Here is a 23,266-nt window from a genome sequence, read left to right as displayed (position 1 = left end):
TTTCTGCCTCCTCTTCTGGAGGATATGGTTTGCATTTTAAGAGTTACTTAAGGCTCACATTATGTTCTTCACCTACAAATCTATTGGAAGGTGGTAGAAACTTTATGAAGAATGCTGCAAAGAAAATAAGGGTCTGCTCTTCAACCAGATATTCAGAGTGTATCCTTTTCCTCTATCCTTCTTTCTCCCCCTTTCTGTCTACTCTGAGTGAGTAGCTTTGTTTGTGCCTTGTGTTCTTATTGTGATACAATTCCGAAGACTCCAGTGGAAGACTTAGCATATCTGTCCTCAGTACTCTGAAACCATGATCCAAAACTAATCTTTCCTTCTTTTTAGCATTTTACCTCAAATATTTTATTAGTGGTGGAGAACTATTAACAAATTATAACTATGAAATTATATTACTGTAATCTATACTTAATTAGAAACCTAAAATACAAGCAGATCATGAGCAAATAGGAAGGCAACTGTTGCATGATGGTGTGCAAGGCTTGGTATTACACAAGGTTATTTTGTCAAAAGAATAAGTCAGAGCTAAAAATCTCATGTATCTTGCTGACTACCTTAGCACAACTCTTTCATGTGCTTCCAATTTCCATAAAGGCCTTACATATATTCCTTGGGGTTTGAAGGAGACAAACTCATGGCCACTAGATTTAACAAAATTTTAAGTCAAGAATGGGGAAGAGTAAGGCATTATTAAATGCTAAATATAAAATGTATATCTTGAAATTCTCTGAATGCAGATATTGTTGCCTAATAACTGCAGAAAAAACATAATTCTCTTGAATTTATTGAGACGAAATCCAGCTTACTGTGCCTTGCTGAGAGTTAAGGAAGGCAGTGTGTTTTTAATGTCTTAATGATCCAAGGGAAAGAAGGGCTGCTCAACACTACAGGGTCATTTCTTTGGAGTCTCCTTCATTCCTTTTGTTCATCTTCATGTTCTACATGTGTGTCAATTGAAACCATTAGTCATATTCTCACTACTTTAGAGTATTATTAAAAAATAAAATGTTGGTTGGGGATTTAGCTCAGTGGTAGAGCGCTTGCCTAGCAAGAGCAAGGCCCTGGGTTTGGTCCCCAGCTCCGAAAAAAAGGAAAAAAAAATAAAATGTTAAATCCACTTCTATATTTCAGAAGTTATAATATGTACTGTAGATTGTTATTCAGTGCCTCCTCCCTCCAATTCATTTTTACAACTTAAATTCCTAAGTCTACAGTGATATTTTCTATGACTGGAGCTATAAGAAGATGACTGGATCTTGAGGGTGGCATCCTCACCAAGGGATTATTACTCTCATAGTGGAGGATCTGATGGGCTTCCCCTTTTTTACTACAGGCAAAGTTAAGAGCAACATGGCAACTATAAACCAGGAAGTCCTCAGTCTTCGGAAGCATCCACTCTACCAAAGCTTTGATCCAGGACTTTCTCAAATCAAGAATTGTGAGAAACACTGTTTTGTGTGTGGGTATTTTTATTAGAATACTTCAAGCAGTCTAGGGCTGCAAATAATTTTTCAACTTTGATTTTTCATAAATGCTAAGTTGCACCATTACATAGTTTTATCTAAATTGAAATTTGGCTCCATCACATACTCCATCTCTATTGGTAGCTGGTATGGTAGTGGTGGTGGTAGTGGTCATGGTAGTGTTGGTTGCATTGGTGGTGGTAGTGGTCTTGGTGATGGTGGTAATACTGGTTGTGGGAGTGCCGATGGTCTCATTTTCTTTCTTTAACTATATTCTCTATATAAATTCAAAAGTTTAATGAAATGTAATACTTGGTGATATGTTAAAATCATAATAGTTTAGAAAAAGCCCAGGAAACCAATCTTTTTGGCTTGGATATATGAATCTTATTGTTTGTTTTAGTTGCATGGGTTAGAAACATTCTAACTGAAAGGCAAAACTTCACTTTTAGTCATGGCTACCTGAAAACTTTCTGTTGTTCTTGTCAGTCCTTAATCTACTCAAGATACATTGTAAGGCCTTCTAATGATACAGTTTTTGCAACACTCCTTCAAAGCTTCACTACCAGCGATTGTATTTGTATCATTAGGATTTTATTTTATTTTTGTTGCAATTTACTTTCTTTTTATTTTTCACCAATTTATTTATTTATTCAATTTACTTCATAATATCAGCTCCCCTGTGATGGTTTGGCCCAGAGAGTGGCACTATTGGAGGGTGGCCTTATTGGACTAGGTGTGGCCTTGTTGGAGAAAGTATACCATTGTGGGCTTGGGTTTTAAGATTTAGCTCCCTGGAAGCCATTCTTCTCCTGTCTGTCTTTGGATGACAATATAGAAGTCTTAGTTCCTCTAGCCCCATATATCTGTCTGGATGCTGAAAAGTTTCTGCCTTAATAATAATGGACTGAATCTCTGAACCTGTAAGCCGGTCCCAATTATATGTTATACTTCTATGAGCTGCCTTGGTCATGGTGTCTGTTCGCAGCAGTAAAACCCAAACTAAGGCACTGCCTTTCTACCTCTCCTCCCAGTCCTACCCTCACAAACCCTCAACCCCCCCAAACCCTGTGCCACCATTACTTTCTCCCCTTTTTCTCAGAGAAGGGGAAGATATCATGGGTACCACCCAGCCCTGGCACATCAATTGGCAACAAGACTGGGCACATTCTCTCCCACTGAATCCTAACAAGGCAGTCCAGCTAGGGGAAGGGGATCCAATGGCAATAGTCAGAGAAAACCTCTCACATGAATTGTTAGGGGACCCACATGAAGACCAAGCTGTGAATCTGCTACAGAAGTGTAGGGAGCCTAGGTCCAGCCCATGCATGCTCTTGGTTTGGTTGCTCAGTTTCTATGAGCGCTCAATAGCCCTGGTTTATTGACTCTGCAGGTCTTCTTACAGTGTCCTTGACCCTCTTGCTACTTGATTTTATTTTCCACTCTTCAATAAGAGTCTCGAAGCTCTGCCTAATGTTTGTCTATGGGTCTCTGCATCTATTTCCATCATCTGCAAAATGAAGCCTCTCAGGAGACATGAACAACAGAGTATCATTAAGAGTGTCAGAGGTTGGCTCTCTCCCTTAGGATGGGCTTCATTGAGTCAGTCTTGGAATAGCCTTTCCTTTGATCTAATTGCCATATTTTGCCCCGTGCATTTTGTAGACAGGACAAATTTGGGGTCAAAGGATTTGTGGTGATACCCTTCTCTGTCCATGGCTGTAGGATTAGGCCACTTAAGGCTCTATACCATCAGCTGCTAGGAGTCCCATCTAGGGTCACCCCCATACATTACCAGAAGCTTCCCCATCTCATGTCTCGGGACTCCTGCTAGTCCCAGAGAGGCCCCCATAGATTGTTCTTCTCTCTCCCAGGCTGCATGAGGTCTTTTTCCCCATACATTATTGCTATCCATTTCCCCTCCTCATCCCCTCTCCTACTCAGTTCAGTCTATTCATCTCAGTTGTCTTATTTTATTTTCCCTTCTGAGTAAGATTGAAGCAGCCGCCCTTGGGCCCTCCTTATTACCTAGTTTCTTAGGGCGAGTGGTTATAGCATGGTTTTCTTGTACTTTATGGTTAATGCCTACTTATAAGTGACTATATACCATGTATATCTTTCTGAGTCTGGGTTACTTCACTCAGGATGATGCAAATTTCATAGCTCAATAGTATTCCGTGTGTAAATGTGCCACTTTTTTTTGATCCATTCTTGAGTTGAGAGACATCTAGATAGTTTTTAGTTTCTGACAATTACAAATAAAGCTGCTATAAGCATAGTTGAACAAGAGTCCTTGTGATATTGTAGAGAAGTTTTGGGTATATGCCCAGGAGTGGTATAGCTGGGGCTTGGGGCAGAACTACTCTTAATTTTCTGAGAAAGCACTTACAGATTTCCAAAATATTTGTACAAGTTTGTTCTCCCACCACCAACAGAGGAGTGTTGCCCTTGCTTCACATTCGTGCCAGTATGTGCTGTCTTTTGTGTGTTTGAGCTTAGCCATTCTGATGGGTGTACAATGGAATTTCAGAGTTGTTTCAATTTGCATTTTCTTGATAAGTAAAGACATTGAACATTTCATTAAGTGCTTCTTAGCCATTAGAGATTCCTCTGTTGAGAATTCTGTTTAGTTCTATACCGTACATTTTTAATTGGGTTATTTAGTTTCTTGTTGTCTAATTTCTTGAGTTCTTTATATTTTTTGGATTTTACCCTGTGTGGGATGTGTGAAGATCTTTTCCCGTTCTGTGGCTGTCATTTTGTTCTATTTCCAGTGTCCTTTGCCTTAGAGAAGCTTTTTGGTTTCTTGAGGTCCCATTTTATTAAATATTGATCTTAGTGCCTGAGCTACTGCCATTCTGCTCATGAAATTGTCTCCAGTGCCAAGGTGTTTAAGGGAGTTCCTCATTCTTTTCTTTTATTTGATTTAATGTGACTGGTTTTTTGATCCACGTGGATTTAGTTTTGTAGATGGCCGTAAATATGAATCTATTTGCATTATTCTAAATACAGACATCCAGTGGGACAAGCATCACTCATTAAGATGCTTTTTTCCTCATTGTATGGTTTTGGCTTCTTTCTAAAAGTCAAGTGTCCATCGGTACATAAGTTTATTTTCTGGGTCTTAAATTTTATTCTATTGATCAACTGTCTGTTCTTATGCCAATACCATGCAGTTTTTATTACTATTGCTCTGAAGTATACCTTGAGATAAGGGATGGTGATTCCTCCAGAGGTCCTTTTATTGTACAGTATTGTTTTAGCTACTCTGGAGAATTATACTTTTACAGTCTGTAAAGAATTATCTTGGAATTTTGATTGGAATTGCATTGAATCTGTAGATTGCTTTTGGCAAGATAGCGATTTTTACTTTGTTAAACCTACTGATCCATGATCATGGAAATTCTTCCATCCTCTTTCCTCAACTTCTTTCAGAGACTTGAAGCTCCTGTCATACAGGTCTTTCATTTGCTTGATTAGAGTTACACCAAGATATTTTATATTATGTGTGACTATTGTTAAAGTGTTGTTTCCCTAATATCTTTTTCAGTCTATTCATTGTTTGTATAAAAGGGGGTTAGTGAATTTTTTAAGTTAATTTTGTATCCAGACACTTTGCTGAAGATGTTTATCAACTGAAAGAGTTCTCTGGTAGAATTTTAGGGGTCACTTATATATAATATCATATTATCTGGGAATAGCGATCTTTTGACTTATTTCTTTCCAATTTATATCTCCTCGATCTCCTTTGCTTTTCTTATTGCTCTAGCTAGAACTTCAAATTCTATGTTGAATAGACATGGAGAGATTTGGCAGTCTGCATTTAGTGGACTTTTTTATATAATTCTCTACATTTATTTTATGTTGGTTATCAGTTTCCTATATATTGCCTTTATTGTGTTTAGTTAGAGACCTTTTATCCCTAATGTTCCAAGACTTTTAACAAAAAGGGGTGTTAGATTTTTGTCAAAGGTTTCTTCACCATCTAATAAGATGATCATGTGGTTTCTTTCTTTCAGTTTGTTTATAAGGTGGATTACATTGATGGATTCACATACTGAACCATCCCTGCATCCTTAGAATGAAGCCTATGATCATGGTAGAAGATGTTCTTGATGTGTTCTTGGATTCAGTTTGTGGATATTTTGTTGAATATTTTGAGTATTTTTGCATCAATGTTCATAATGGAAATTGGTCTGAAATTCTCTTTCTTTGTTGTGGTTGAGGTATCAGTGTGTCTGGAGTTTGGCAATGTCTCTTCTTTTTCTATTTTATGGAATTCTTTGAGGAGTACTGATATTAGCTCTTCTTTGAACATCTGGTAGAATGCTGCACTAAAACCATCTGGTCTTGGGTGTTGTTGTTGTTGTTGTTAGAATATTAATGACAGCTTCTATTCTTTTAGGGGTTTTAGGGCTGCCACTACACCTGATATCAATTTACCTTTGGTAAGTGGGATCTATCAAGAAAATTAAGCCACTTTGTTTAGATTTTCCAATTTTATGGAATACAGTCTTTCGAAGTAAGATCTACTACTTCTTTGGATTTCCTTGGTGACTGTTGTTATGTACACCTTTTCATTTCTGATTTTGTTTAATTGGACACTGTCTGTCTGTCTTTGAGTTGGTTTGACTAAAAGTTTTTCTATTTTGTTAATTGTCTCAAAATACCAGCTCTCGGTTTTGTTGATTTTTTGTACCCTTCTCTTTGGTTCTAATTTATTGATTTCAATACTGAGTTTGATATTTCCTTCTGTCTCCACTCTTGAGTGTGTTTGCTTCATTTTGTTTTAGAACTTTCAAGTGTGATTTTAAGCTGCTAGTATGAGATCTCTCCCATTTCTATGACAGTGCTTAAAGCGATGAACTTTCTTTTTAGTACTGCACTCATTGTGTCCCATTAACTTGAGTACGTTGCACCTTCATTTACATCAAAAGTGTTTAATTTCTATCTTTATTTCTGCCCTGACCCCGTGGTTTTAGAGTAGAGAGTTGTTCAGTTTCCATGAGTTTGCAGGCTCTGTGTTGTTTTTGTTGTTGTTGAATTCCAGTTTTAATCAATAGTAGTCTGATAAGATACAAGGGATTATTTGAACTTTGTTGTATGTGATATGTTTTGGATAACATTTCATAAAGTGCTGAGAAGAAAATATGTTCATTTATGTTTGGGGGAAATTTTCTGTAAATACCTGTTAAGTCCATTCCATTCATAAGGCTGGTTAGTTTCATTATTCTTCTTTTTTGTTTCTATTTTGATGACCTACACATTGGGGAGAAATTTCCCACTATTAATGTGTGTACTTTGATATCTAAAAGCTTTTGTGATTCTTTTATGAATGTGGATTGCACTTGGGACATATATGTTCAGAATTGAGATGTCCTTTGGGTGGCCTTGTCCTTTGGGGAGTGTGAGGTATCTTTCCCAATCTCTTTTGATTAAATTTGATTGTACGTTTATTTTACTAAATAATAGAATCACTACTCCAGGTTCCTATGAGGGTTTGTTTGCTTGGAAAACTTTTTCCTAACCCTTCTCTCTGAAGTAATGTCTATCTTTGTTGCTCAGGTACAGCTTTTGTATGCAGCAAAGTGAAAGATACTGTTTTTGAATCTATTGTGTTATACTGTCTTTTTATTGAGAAATTGAGTCCACTGATGCTGAGAGAAATTTATTACCAGCAACTTTTAATTCCTGTTATTTTGATGTTGGTGGTAGTAGTAGTAGTAGTAGTAGTAGTAGTAGTAGTAGTAGTAGTGTGTGTGTGTGTGTGTGTGTGTGTGTGTGTGTGTGTTCTTCCCTTTCTTTGGTTTGCTCATGTGGGAGTATTTATTTCCTGTGGTTGTTTATTTATTTATTTTTTATTTATTTAGTATAGTTAGTCTGTTGTTTTGGAATTTTCCTTCTAGTATTTTCTGTAGCACTGGGTTTGTGGATAAATATTGTTTAAAGTTGGTTTTGTCATGGGTTTTGTTTTTATTCCATCTATGGTGGTTAAAGCTGTGCTGGGCTGCTATCTGTGGTCCCTTACAGTCTGCAAGTTATCTGCCCAGGCCCTTCTGACTTTTAAAGTTTCTGTTGAGAATTTGGGGTGTAATTCTGATAGCTCTGCCTTTATATGTTATTTAGCCTTTTCCCCCTGTAGTTTTTAATATTTTCCCTTAGTTCTGTCCATTTAGTCTTTTGACTAGTATGTGGCAGGTGGACTTCCTTTTCTGGTCCAATCTATTTGGTGTTCTGTAAACCTCTGTGTACATAGGCATATCTTTCTTTAGGTTGGGGAAATTTTCTTCTATGATTGTTTTCAAAATATTTTCTGAGCCTTATAGCTGAAATTTTCTCCTTCTTTTATTCCTATTATCTTTAGTTTTAGTCTTGTCATAGTATTCCAAATTCTTGGATGTTTTGTGCCACGGACATTTTTAGATTTAGCATTTTCTTTGACTGATGTATTGGTTTCTTCAATCATGTCTTCCATGCCTGCTATTCTCTCTTTCATCTCTTGTTTTCTGTCGGTGATGTTTGCATCTGCAGTTCTGTTCTCTTCCTTAGGAAGTTCTTTTCCATCCCCAGGATTCTGTCAGTTTGTGTTTACTTTATTGCTTCTATTTCCATTGTCTGGTCTTGGACAGTTTTACTCATTTCCTTTTCCTGTTTAATTGTATTTTCCTATATTTCTTTAATGGATTTATTCATTTCCTTTTTAATGGTCTTTATGGTCTTTATTGTCTTTATAACATTGTATAAGATTGGACTCTAGTGAAGCCCCATTGCCTACGCTTTGTTGATTGTGTTCTCCTGCCATCCTTTAGCCATCTGGTTGTCCCTGTTGTAGGCTGGGTGTTCCTGATGCCAGCAGGACTGCTCAGGGAGGCAGGCAGAACTATGGGCCTGACAATGGATTTCAGAAACAGCATGATGCTTACTTCTGCTGGCTGTGCCCCTCATAAACCCAACTGGCCGGGAACTGGTGGGGGAGATATCTAAACTGGAATCTCTAAGGTCCCCCACAAGCCTCCTCAGGAAAGGCAGGAAAATACATGAGCCAGAAGATGAAGCTCAGGTGACAGTATGCAAATTCACCTCTTGAATTTTTCCATAACTCACCCATCATAGTGTGCTAACTTGCTCCTTTGTATCATCTACCATCTGTTGTCATTGTCATTTTATAATTCAAGAAAATCTATTAGAAACACAGAACTAATGTCAAAATGTATTTTATTTCTTGTGGGTTGGGGAATGTTGTCTTGATACAAGGTCTCCTGAGCCTCAGCAGTCTTGCAGTCTGCTATTTAGCCAAGGCTGGTATAAGAATTGTCTTGGTCATGGTGTCTCCCCATGGCAATGGAAACCCTAACCAAGTTACAAGTCAGTACTAGGGACTAAGGTATTACTGTGATAGGCATAACCATGTTTTTGTTTGGAGGAATGTGAATTTGGGGACGTTGGATTTAGAAAAAAATGGAATGCTTTAAGTGGAACTTAATGGGAGATCCTAGCCAAAAATATGGAAGACATTGGTGTTGAGGGTGATTTGAACTCTGGAGATTGTTTGTATGATGTTTTGGGGACGAATTATACTGTTTTTTGCCTTTATCCAGAGAGTCTTTCTGAGGGTAAGGTAAGAGATTTATATTAGTTACATTGACAGAGAAGTCTCAGGAAAGCCCAGCATAGACTTTGCCTCTGGTTTACTCTAGTGAAGAGCATTTTGATTAAATGTAGCAAGCTGAGAAAAGGAAAAAATACAAAATATATGTTTTAAAGAATAAAGGATGGAAAAGAATAAAGGGGTACCAGGAAATGGAATAAAGCTAAATCCTGTGTTCAAGGATATTAAATGGAATTAAGGAAGTGGTGACCTTGGGACAAGATCACACCCAGGTATACATTTGGAGTTGTATGAGAGAGACTTATATCATGTTACTCATTACTATGACTTGGTATCATTTTCATCTGCATATAAGGAGATATATGTAAACTTGACTAGGGAAGGGATGTTTCTAAGTTTTCAACTTTATTAAGATCTATAGTAAAAAGGTTAGGTCCCGGGATGTTGGCACACACCTTCAATCCCAGGAGATAGAGGCAAGCAGATCTCTGAGTTCAAGGCCAGTCTGGTATAGAGCATGGTCCATTTAAAGAAAACCTTCATTAAGTCCAGGCTTTGTCGTACGTCCCTTTAATCCCATCATTAATGAGACAGTCATGCAGATCTCTGAGTTCAAAGTCAATATATCGAACAAGATCCAGGACAGCCAAGCTTAGACAGTGCAGTTGGAATACAGAAATCTGGTGATAATGCACTATAACAAGAAAGGCATATTACAGCTCCATTGAGCAGAAGAACTTGGCAGCTTCGGCTCTGATTTAGAGTTAAGGATAGAAGGGACTACTGGGACAATTGATTAAGAAGTGACCAGTGAAATTTTCTGGGACATGTTTCCTGAGAGCACAAAAGGAGCTATGTTCCAGAGACAACCAAGGTTGTTCCTGGTGGTGCAGCTAGACTTGGTAATGTATTAGAATCACTCAGGTGATGCTGGTTTTGAAGGGATGAAGAGAGCAGTTGAGGCTTGCACTGTGAGAGGCCAGGGAAGGCTATTGGTAAAGGTGAAGGCTCAGTTGCAGTTGACATGCAAAGGAGACATGCAAAGACATTGAAGCTTGGCACCATGAAAGGAGCCTATGAGAGAGTATGGGTGAAGCCTAGTTTCAGTGGAAAACCCCAGCATGTTGGAAATGCCAGTACAATGGGTGACCACCAAGAACATCAGCAACAAAGGAATGGAATTAATTAGACCCAAGAGTGCTATGGAGGGCAGAGCTGAAGATGGGACCCATGCCCATTGGAAGTGCCCAGAAGATCATGTGTGGATCTAAGCCATTAGAACAAGAAGCTGTAACATTGATGTTGCTTTGGGTACCCATGATGTTTGAGATGCCAGAGCCGTGAGATACCTGCTGAGGAAAGCTGCTAACAAGGAGTGTTATCAGTCCAAGAGAAAGAAGTTTGTTGCTGCTGTGTGTCACATCTGCTAATGGTAGTCAATAAAGATGAAAGAAGTTGGAAATATCAAGAATGCTTTGAGATAAGACGTGAAGACAGAGTTTGGGGTTGACCCAGGTGGTTATTTGGTCTTGCTATGGTCCAGTATCTCCTCACTATGATGCTTTGGCATGGAAGTGTATATATCCTGTGTGATCATATGTTGGAAGTATGTGATCTGATTTTTGCTTTTGATTTTATAGGAGACTACAGTTAAGCAATCACATGAGACTATGATAGACAGTGGAGACTTATGAAGTTGGACTAAACATATTTTGCCTTATGCTATGGCTAGGTATATCCCCATAGACTCATGCGATTGAACAAGCCTATTGGTTTCAGGGAGTGAAACATGCCAGAAATAGGTACAAGGATAATGGGTTCATTAAATGCTAGGAAAAATTGATTTCAAATTGTACAGAAAATATATTTTAAAATAGTTATAAAAATCTTTTTTTGCCTCAATGGCAGAATATACCTTTAGCCCCAACCCTTATGAAGCTGAGGAATAAATAAACCTCTCTGAGTTCTAGGACAGCTGTCTTAGGATTTTCATTGCTGTGAAGAGACACCATGACTGAGGCCGCTCTTATAAAAGACAACTTTTAATTGGGGATGGCTTACAGGTTCAGGAGTTAAGTCCAATATCATCATGGTGGGAGCATGTCATTGTCTAGGCAGACATGATATTGGAGAAGGACCTGAGAGTTCTACATCTAGATTCAAAAGCAGCCAGGAGAAGACTATCTTCCTGGCAGTTAGGAGAAAGTTCTCTCAAAGCCCACTCCCACAGTGACACACTTTCTCCAACAAGGCCATACCTAATCCAAAAAGATCACACTTCCTAATAGTGTCATTCTCTGAGCCAAGCATATTCAAACCACCACACATAGCTATGAATGTGAACTTGGATGAGGAAGCCATAACTTTGGAAAATAGAGCAAAATGATGGTGTGCGATGGTTATTCTCCATTGTCTACTCAAATATACTTAGAATCTTTTCAGAGGCACAACTTGGTATGTCTGTGATGGAGATGTTTACCTTAGGTGCCATCCTACCATGGGCTGGAGTCATAGGAGTCACAAGGAAGAAAGTAAATTAAGTACCATGGTAGTATTCTGTTTTTTGACTAATGATGTGATATGATCAGCTATCTCGTTCTTCCCTGGTGTGAAACACTGCACCGTCAAGCTCAGAGAAAGCATAAACCTTTTCCCTTAAGATGCTTTTGTTAGAAACACATAAGATATGTTATAAGCTTAGATGATGATGGTCACAATTCTGGGGGTAGAAGTTTTACGTGTTTGATGAAAAGGGTTTTGAAAGTCTGTCTCACACTTAAAACTTATAGGGACTTGTGTCTATCATTCATACTTATAGATACTGCATCTTTTTATTCATAAATGATTACATTGGAGGTCACTTGCTGATTTATCCTTATCTTGCTAAAACTTTGTCAACAACTCCATCGTTTAGAGAATAGATAACTGTTGGCTCTTGTATTATCAGGCTCCTGAAACATGCCCCAGTTTGTGGTCTTTACTTTTTGAAGGTTCTTTCTTGTCCCACATTTTACTCCCAAATGATTTGCATTCTTTATGAGAATACATCCTTAATTTTCCTGCCTTTGCATTGTTTTATACTTCATTCATTGTGTCGATTCCACCTGTATGTAACTTTGAACAAAAACTGTCTTAGATGAACTTTGCATGACTACAATTGAGTTTTGATCTAAGCATGCCACATAAAAAGTTGGCCATCACCACATGTGCCTGTTACCTGAATGCCATGGAGACAGGGAGAGACGATCTCTGGGGGTAGATGGCTGATAGCTTGTGGTAAAAAGCAAGCTCTCAGTTCAGGAAGCTATTTTATTTCAAGGGAATGAGGCAGAGAGTAAAAAAAGACAATTTATTTCATCCTCTGGCTTCTGTGCATGCATGCACCCTCACACATATGTGTTTATATACCTTACAAACCTACATTATGCACACACACACACACACATACACACAGACACACAAACACAGAGGGGAGGGGGTGAGAAGAAGACATTTAAAAGGGGGAAAACAAAAAGAGTTTACACATTAAGCTCTATATCCCCTATCACTAGGAGTTTTAGTGTTCTGCTAATAGATTTCTAGGAGTTTCCATTGCATTATGTTTCTCCCTTGACCCTAAATTAGCCCCCAATTCCAGTTGTGTATCCAAACACTATCTCCGTCCATCCTCCCCTCACCTTATCCTTCCTCTTCCTATTCTGCTAATTTGTTTCCACAATATCCATTATGGTTCCCCTTCCCAGGGAGATCTGGACATCCTCCCTAAGCTCTCTTTGTTACATGGTCTCTCTAGGTCTAGAGATTGTAGAATGGTTATCTTCTATTTTACAGTTAATAGCTACTTATGAGTGAGAATATATCATGTTTGGCTTTCTGACTCTAGTCAATCTCCTACAACTAAGCAAGACTTCCAGTGAAGGAATTGGAACACCAATCCAGCCACAACATCTTTAAATGACAATTGGTCTTGCCAGCATGATATAACGGGGTAAAAGTGGCATAGTAATTGTGGAAATGGCCAACCAATGACTGGTTCAGCTTAAAGCCTATGAAAGGAAAGGTAACCCATCCTGGCATGCCAGGAGGATCATAAACCAGAACCCGCATGCTCCAGGGACCTAGGAGAGAACCAAATGTGCCCAGAAAAATATAAATGAAGTGATTTTCAATGACATTCTCCTACACTCATCGACAGAAGCATGGCATAGTCACCATCTGGGAAGTTCACCCAGTAACTTATGGGAAAGAATGCAGAGACCCAGGGCTAAAATTCAGGTGGAACTCTGAGAATCCTGCAGAAGTAAGGGAAGAAGGATTGTGGGAACATATGGGTCAAGGATACCGCAGTAAAACCCACGGTATGTATCAACAAATCTGTGCTCCTGAGGGCTCACTGAGACTGAACCAACAGTCAGGAAGCCTGCATAGGTTTAACCTAGCCCTCTGCATATATGTTACAGTGGTGTAGTTTGGTGTCTTTGTGGGAGTCTTTAGACAGGGAGGAGGGAAACTGGGGTGCTGTTTTTGAAGTTTTGTCTCATTTTGGAATCCTTGTACTTATACTGGGTTGTCTGCTACAGCATTAATAGAGGGAAGGTGCCTGTGTAGACTTATTGCAACTTGGTATGCCATGTTTGGTTGATATCCCCGAGAGCCTGCCGTTTTCTAAAGGGAAATAGAGGAGGAGTGGATGGAGAGGGGAGATGTGCTAGGGAAGAGACTAGAAGGAGGTGAGGGAGGGGGAAACTGCAATTGGGATGTAATACATGAGAGGATGAATTAATAAAAAAAATAAAGCAAGTCTACTTTTTATCTATACCGTACAAAGATTAGCTTCATTAGAGAAAAATGTAGAAAACTTATATTCTCCCTGAGTATTCATTAACATAGAAACTAGAGGAATAATAAGTAAATTAATATGGACAAGAATCAAGTAATTCTAGCCAAGGGAAGAATCACATTAGTTCCTCATATTTCACATGGTGTGTACCATGGTAATTTCTCTTAGTATCTACTCCTGGGATTCCAGATGCCTTACAGTAGATCTGCTCTGTACTGTAGTCACCTCTTCCCCAAGTCTGCTTTTATAATGTATAATGTCTACCCTTTTATTCAAGGAGGTAAAACAAGCTTTCCTATAATTTGTGTTGAACGTATATATATATATATATATATATATATATATATAGGCAGTAATTTCTAGTTTTGGCATGCACGTTTGCATGTGTGTATGTGTGTGTGTGTGTGTTTATGTGTGTGTAGTTGTTAAATTATAAATAAATTCATTAAAACTTTTTAAATCGTTTTTACTAATTTTTATTTATACGTGTATACTGCAGCTGTCCTCAGACATATCAGAGAAAGGCATTGGATCCCATTACAGATGGTTATGAGCCACCAATGCTCTTAACTGCTGAGCCATGTCTCCAGCTCCTCATTAAACTTTTTATATTAAAAAAACTGTGAGTTTCTTAAATTCATATTCCATCCTTCTTTTACTTTGATAAAGTTTCCTAGCATGTATGTGTGTATGATCCTAAGAGTCTCAGGTCATCTCATTACTGAAGAACTCTGTAAGAGAAACGGGCATCTAGCAGATCCTAGTGACCTTTCCCCATCTTCTCCCCAAGATGAACAATGCTCCAGAGAGTTCCCAAACTTAAAGACAGTCTACAATTCTCCTAATCATCTCCATGACAGCAATGACATTTGGGAAAGCCAAGCTCTCTCCTTACTGCCTTTATAAACTCATTTCATCATGTTAATTTGTTGACATATAACATTTAAAATGTGTTTCTTGAAGTCTTGATGAACCCACACTGGGGATTCGAAAATCAAATTACTATTAATGATTGATTGATCTAGAAGCACTAAACCATGATACTGGAAATTGGTTGAGAGAACAGCTTGGTACCAGAAAAGGTTGACTTAGTTCTAAGCATCATGTTTCTAAGAAAATAACTTAGATAAATTTCTTTAAAATTGGGCTCTTAATCTTAGGTAAAGTAAATTAATCTCAGTGAACATTATTTTCATAAGTAATAGAATATAAAGATGAAATGTTATGTTTGAATTAAAATGATCTTATTATCCCATCGACCCCTATGTTTCTATGTGATGATAGGGTGTTTACTCTGTATAGTCTTTGTTTTCTTTTGTACAAAGTAAATATTGTAGTAGTTTTGGTTTTTCTGTTGTTTTCTAAATTCCACTTCTGTTTTGAAGCTTTTTCCCTCCTCTGGTAGAGATATGATTGATTTGTTTTTATTCTGGTGTGTTTATAAGTCTGACTAACAAATCTCAAATCTTCAGGGCCATATGTACAACAGTTCAATATCAGTTCAATACCAGACAGGTAATTGAAATGTGGCCCTGGGGGAATTTCACAAGATCGTGCCTCCTGGTGTGCTAGTTAGTCGATGGGAATGTGATCTTATTCTTTAGATCTGGAAAACTCTGGCATCCATCATTGAGACAACCAGAGTCAGTAGTAAGTAACTACTTACACTGGTGTATTCCCACACTTGCCACCATCCATTTCACCACCACAGCAACCCGTTGTATCTAAGTACCACTGAAGAATAGGCCCTGAAAGAAGGCATGCTTATACCTACATATAAATCAGCCTTATAGTTTATGTAGCCAGACACTAAGGTATTGCTCACAAATGAACATGATTGTATCTTAGTAATATTGCGGCAAACCACAACTGGTCAAAATGTACAGAACAAGTGATATGGTGTGCCCAGCCCCAAGGATGTATCTACAGCACAATTTCTGAATGTAAAGCTCAGGGAACATCTAAGAATAAGGGCAGAAAGATTGTAAGAGCCAAAGGCCTAGGACGTATGTTGTGAGACTCTTTCATAGACATGACAGAGAAGCTAGACCTATGATACTTAACAATATGCCTACCTAAAGTTGTCCTAAACAATGACAACACCAACAGACATGCTAATGAAGAAGGAGGAAATTTCATGGGGCCCTTACACAAAGGACTATAGACAACCAGTGCTGACAGAAGGAGAATAAGCCTCTCTCTCTCTCTATCTCTTTTTTCCCCAGGCAACACAGTGAGACTTTAAGAAAACAAACAAACACGAGAATCAAGAACCATTGCTCTAAGCAGTAAAATTGTTTATATGTAAACAGTTTACAAGTTTAGACTTTATCTATGAATTTTCACCATGAAAATATATTCTAAAATGTGGTAATACACCCATATTTTCATTAAGTTACACCTCTATGTTTAATTTATTTGCTTATATAACCAATTAAGCCAATTCTTTCTTCCTAGTATCTCTTATATAATTTTTTCTTTTATTGAAAATTTTTATTTACTTTTTAAATGTTATCCTCCTTCCCGGTTTTCCCTCCAAAAACCTGCTATCCCATCTTTCCACTGTACCCTTAGGATGGTGATTTAGTCCCTGGGAGCTCTGGGGGTCTGGTTAAATAAGTCTCTCTTATAGAGAAACTCCCTATTTAGGTCCAATGCTATGTGGAGAGACTTGAATCATATGCAATTGTAGAAGAATGGCTCTTTTGGCAAAGAATCACATTCAAAGGCCTTTTAGGTCTATGTGATTTGGCTGGAATGCCCTTAGTACATACCTTTAAACCCTAACAATGAAGGTTTGTAGAAGGAAGCAGCCATGTTTCACAGTAGTGTCTTACTGAAGGGCAAACAAAGTAACATATCAGAGAAAGACTTGACAGAATGAGTCAGAGATAGGAAATGCCCAATTATGAGAACAGCATAGGAAGGAAAGACTATTTTAGGGCAAAACAGGGAGAAAAAGGAGGTATCTGGCAGTTTTTTTAGGACAATTTTACAAAGACAGATAACAGATAGAACAAGGTAGACACAGTTGAAGATACAACAAGCCAGAGAATGAGAATGAGCTGGAAGATTAGAACATAGTCAAAGACAGTATGAGGCCAAGCAGAGGAATTCAGTCAGAAGCCAAGAGAAGCTGTGTTAAATTAGTCAACTTGGAAGATTAGATTGTATGGAGGCTAGAAGCTTCTAGGCCTAGGTCTAGGGATAATTAGAACACTAAAATAAATGCTTTGGGCTTAGGCCAAGCCAAGTATTTTCACAGCTTTGATCCAGCTCACATCTAATCCCTCCATATGAGAAATAATAACAAAATTTACATATACATCTGGAACAGTAACTAGTCAGCAAGTTTTGTGTGTGTGTGTGTGTGTGTGTGTGTGTGTGTGTGTGTTTGTGTATAGATGCCTTTGACTGCAAGAGCATTTGGAGGCCAGAGGAGGGTGATCAAGCTACTGGATCTGAGTCACAGATGATTGTAAACCACCCAACCTGGTTGCTAGGATTCAAAGCGTAGTCTGTAGTAAGAGGTCAGCGTGTTTCTGCCCATCAAGCCGCCTCCTCTTCTCTGTAGCTTAGACTCTTTAGATAAGGAAGCCAATAAAAATGTTGTACTTACATGCGAAGAAGTTAAATAGTAAAATTAGAAGGACAATCTTTAGAAAATGCTAAAATTGTATAGTTTTATTTCTCCCTCTACAAGGCTAATGGTCAGGGAAATGGCTCATTCAGTAAATGAATGCTATGAATCCTAATAACCAGAATTCAGACCCTAGAATCCTATGAAAACATACATGATAATACATGCCTATGACCATAATGCTCAGGGGACAAAGACAGAGAGTCCACTGGCTACCCAATCTAGCCAAAATTGTGAGATCCAGGTTCAGGGAGAAACCCTTTCTCACACAGTAAGATGAAAATTATTAGAAAAAGATACTCAATGACTCGATGTTGACCCTTGGCCTTCTCATATTCATGATGATGTAAACACACACACACACACACACACACACACACACACATGCACACACACATATACACATACACACATATATGCACAGAGAGAGAAATGAAAGAAAGAAAGAAAGAAAGAAAGAAAGAAAGAAAGAAAGAAAGAAAGAAAGAAAGAAAGAGACTGTGAAACAGGTGATCTCTATGAAAGAAGTTTTCAAACTTAAGGATCTCTTAAAGGTAAGGGTTAACAGCATTAGAACTGGATATTTCTCAAAAACAAATCTATTAATTCTGATTAAGCTAAGCAAGAGTAAGACATGACCTGCATCACACATAAGAAGAGATTTTGTTCAATCCTTGGAACCCAGTCCTTAGAAACCTTGGCCATCCATCTCTTTACTTCCTAATTTTGAGAGTAGATAACATGGATAGTGTTTAATTTATGACTATTTTTTTTATTATGGATGAAACAGATACCTGTGCCTTCTATTAAACTAAAGCTATACCAATTCACATAATATTCAAAATGTAACAATATAAATATAAATGTAAATGTTATCATTATAATGATTTACTTATTTCTACTTCCAGGAAATTTACCTCTCCTCGGGGTTGATGGGATAGAACTGCCTCATAAGGGTACATCTGTTAAAGGATTTGTTTAGTTTTGTGAGGTGTGAGTACCTGTGCTCATGCATGCATACATCATTCACTGATGACAGTAAATCGAAAATGATCTTAAAAGATACATCTGATAAGCTGTTTTCGAGCACCATGTACTACTGATACTCCTAAATGGCAAATTATTAGTTTTGACTTTGATCATTATAATGTAATAGTTTTAGCTTATGTGGGACTTGGCAACTGTTAAGTTACACACAGGAACGATCTGATTTGAGTCAAAATTTTCCTCCATAATAGGATAGCCATGTATACTTAGAAAGTTACAATGTTCTACAATGTAGTAGCTATACTTTCTTAGAGAGTTATAATGCTCAGTTTCTTAAAAGAAGTTATGCTGTAGCTGAGATGTTTGCTGTGGAAATTTAAAGAGGCACTGAACTTTAATTGCTTAGTACCGTACCTGACAGAGAGGTCTTAAAATGATACATTTCTTGCATCTTTACGAACAGAAGAGTAAACATTGTATACGATCTTTATATATTAGCAATTGTACTTTATATTAGAAAATAATTTATACTAACATAGTCTCATATGGTTGTCAAACTATTTTAGACCATAAAATCCCATTGACTTTCAATGATGATATTACTATCTAGACGTGACAGATATCATTTCCCTTTGGTTATTAAAATTCACATGATTAAAGTGTATATTAAGAATGCAAATGGTGATGCTAGGATGGTAATGGGAGTTATCTAGTATCTGCTTTAAAACATCATTGAATTATTCAGAAAATATCTATTTAATATGCCCTGTACTGAAAGCTTTATGGCTGAAGCAAAAGTAATGCATAGCCCTGTCCCAAAGAGCTAACACTGGTGTTGCCTCTGAGTTAGAGCTCTAGTGTGAGAATTGAAGCTCAGCTTAGCAGTATTGAGAGCCATGGCGCATCAGTCTTTCACTGTCATCTAAATGTGTACCGATGCTGTGAATTAGCGCAGACAAACTCGATGAGGTAATTACGTTTCCCCCTGTTAATTTTGTCAGTACAGCGATGTACTGAGAGAGAAAGTGGAAGGCTAGTCATTCTACACCCCTAGCTGACAGATCAAAAAAAAAAAAAAAAAAAACAGAAACAATCCAAAACTCAAAGTCAGAAAGGCAGAATCCAGATCTGTGTCTGTCATTGCTCCTTTTCATGATCTTTAAGGGCAAAACTAAAGCTGGCCGCGGTACCACTTTGTCAACATGCCAGTCTTCATTTCTCTTTATGGTAGACTGTCATAGACAATATGGGGTTTCAAAGCCAGCTAATTTAAGTACACTTGCTCTTGCCTTTTTCTATGTGTTATTTGAACAAACCAGGGAGGTATTATGCTTGTAATCCTCAAAGTGGAGACAATCACAAAACAGCTTTCATTCAGAGCTACTAGGCTATGAACAGCAACAGATGTTGCTTTCTTCTGAACTAGGAATTTGGTTTTCTTCTGGGTGACCAACTTTGAATGAATCAGTACCAGACACATTTGAAAACTTTGTGCAGAATGGTGTAGCACTACCCGGGTGTGGACAGCAGAACTGAAGTTGGACTTGTGGCCACATTCATATCCAGGGTCTTGTTTAGTAAATAGTCTCAGAACTGGTGTTGTGGCTTCTTTTAATTGTTGCATTTACCATTTTGGTCCTTCTTTCCTCCACTCAGGACGCTGTGTTTAAAATCCCTCGTCAAAGCTCTGCAAACAAAACCCACAATAAACAACAACAAAAATAAGTTTAACTTGGACTCCTACCTGTGGAAGTCTACATCTAAAGGGCAAGCAAATGCAAAAGAACTGAGATCTATCCATGGCATAATTTATCATTGTCAGCTGTCAATGGACATGGCCTTTATTTGAAAGCAATTTAATTAATGAGATCAGTGCCCCTGAACTTCTTCACTGATGGAATAAAGGAATCCATATATACCAATGTCTTACACAGATCTTCCCCCATAGTTTAATATATTTTCCAAATACCAATCATTGATCATCCACTCATGAGAATTTAAATAAAAAATCTGAAAAGAGCTTTAGGTTTCGATAGAAAGAAAACAAAGAAAAACATACTGGGTGGTGGCTGAGACTGAAACCGTATCCAGATTTGTGTTCCAGAAAGTTTGTTTGTCAAACATGAAGAAGAAAAATTACAAGTTCCTTTGATGCCATTGAAAAGCCCAAGGCAGTTTCTATCCCATTTGTATTTCTGGACTTTTTTCAAGCCCATCTGTTTATTTTCTATTGAGCAAGCATTGCAAAACAGAAAGCCAGCATCTGAGGAGGGGAAAACAGGTGGGATTTGGAAATAACTTGAAAGACATAATGATAACTTCTCAGACTAACAGACCTCAGACTGACTAATGCCACCCAAAGCTTTTTTTTTTTAGAAACTGGTATTTCCTTTAGAGTTAGTACTAGTAATATGAGGTAGAATTTATGTGTAGCCAGGAACTTTGAGATCTTCAGATATTTTCTGGGTTAAGATTCTTAAATATTTTCTATAATATGGGATTTTTTTTTTTAGTAATTTTGAAAGCGTTAGAGGTTTTAGCTTTACCAGATTTTCTAATAAATTTCAGATTATAGTATAAAGCCCAGGAGATATAGTTTGAACTCATTTCCTTAACTACCTACACATTCATTCTGATGGGGTATACCTGAAGGGATTAGGCAGTTCAGAGATCTATTTAAATATTAACTTAAGATCTGTAATATCATGTACTTATAAGAAAATACATCTTTTTTAAATTGGAAAAATATGAAAAGAATTATTTGCCTTTCATCTGTTAATTTTCCTTTTTATAAAGTTTTATTTATTTAGTTATTCTCTCTCTCTCTCTCTCTCTCTCTCTCTCTCTCTCTCTCCGTGTGTGTGTGCACGTGTGTGTATGCGCGTGTGTGTATGCGTGTGTGTGTGTGTGTGTGTGTATGTGTGCTTACGTAACTCTATATTCACGCTCTGTGTAAAGGATCCTGAAAAAACCAGAAGAGGGCATTGGATCCCATGGAGCTGGAGTTATGGACAGTTGGAAGGAGGTAACTAACTGACAGGTAAGTATTGGAAAATGAACCATGATCTTGGGCAAGAAAAGTAAGGACTGTTAACCACTAAGCCTCTCCAGCTCTTGACTTGGCAATTTTATGGGTAAATTTTGATACAGACTAATAAAAAATTAGAAACCTGTAAAACTTGATGGAAAGCTTAGAAATGTAGAAGAGAAAATGTTCTACGTGGTAAGAAATATTCAATAGCCGTCACCCTACACAAGTATAGGCTTCTTATACCAAAATGTTAAAATTTCAAAAGAAAAAAAAACCTGTCCTTTCTTTGGTCATTCTTTTTTACTTAGCTTCAGAAGACATTCTCTTCAGATAGCTTTAAAAGGTGAAGGAATATTTGAATTATACTAAACTTATTTTATTACCTTGAACACTGCAAAAAAGATGACTTTAGCATCTGACTTACACGAATCTATTACCTTATGCTAATATCCCAAATTTGAGTAGAATAATCATATTAAGAGTTTGTGTTATAGAGACAAAGTGCTTGGCATCAGTATCTGGACTAAGACTTCTGGGCTGGTGCTTAAGCCAGTTGTGTAATTGCTCTGAGACCAAGTTTTGTACCAGTTAAGGAGACAGAAGAATGATCACAAGACAAAAACTACCTGGAATAACATTACAAGTAGAAAGAATATAGGTACAGCACTGGTCCACTGGGACAAACTGAGCAATGCACAGATGTGATAGACACAAAAAGACAGGATCTTTTTTTTTCTCCCCAAATAGGCTCCATGTTCATTATTCACAGCAAACTGCACTAGTTAGTTCTTGGTCCTTAGATACTTTTAAGATTGGACTCTGTGAACTTGTAGGAAGACCATCAAGAGAAGAAATAGGCAGTGTCTCCATAAAGAAACTTGTTAATTTCTTGGTGATCAAATCTAAGAGCTGAACTCCAAAACCCCACAAATCTTCAAAGCAGATGACACATACCTATTCTAAATTTTTGAGTGATGAAAGATATATTGATGGCACCTTCTATAAGAATGTCTTCAGACTGGAGAGCTAGCTCCGTGGTTAAGAGTGCCTGCTGCCTTTACAAAGGACCTGAGCTTAGTTCTGTGCAAATGCGTCTTTATCAAGTCCATACAGGCACAGAAACGCCTGTAACTTCAAATCCAGGGGATTCGCTGTCTTTTTCAGACTTCTGAGAGTGTCCACACACATGTACATGGAGGCACACACACACAAACACACAAATTTAAAATTTTTACTTAAAAATAAAATAAAATAATATTGCACTCGAGCTTGAGAGAAGGCCCATCAGATGTCAGCAGCCACAATTCCTACTGCAACAGCACCATCATTGCATTGGATCCTGGGCAAGAGTCTGTGCTTGAACCTTTTGATTATTTTTAATTATCCATCAAAACTGATGATAATTATCATTTTCTTTTAAATTGTCAAATGGTTAAACAATTATTCCTTCCAAACAGTTACTACTTTTTGGTTTAAAAAATCTTAATTTAATAATTTTATCTGAAGGCTGGAGATATGGCTCAGCAGTTAAGAGCACTGACTGCTATTCTAGAGGTCCTGAGTTCAATTACAGCGCATACATGGCGACTCACAATTGTCTGTACCTCTAGGTCCTGAAGATCTGACACCCTAACACCAATCTATATAAAAAATAGTGTTAAATAAATTAAAAAAAGAGAAACAAGTC

The sequence above is a fragment of the Rattus norvegicus genome, chromosome 4 (assembly GCF_021556685.1).
Source record: "Rattus norvegicus strain SHRSP/BbbUtx chromosome 4, alternate assembly SHRSP_T2T, whole genome shotgun sequence".
In the NCBI taxonomy this organism is placed as follows: Eukaryota; Metazoa; Chordata; class Mammalia; order Rodentia; family Muridae; genus Rattus; species Rattus norvegicus.
Note: the sequence above shows the minus strand (reverse complement) of the source record.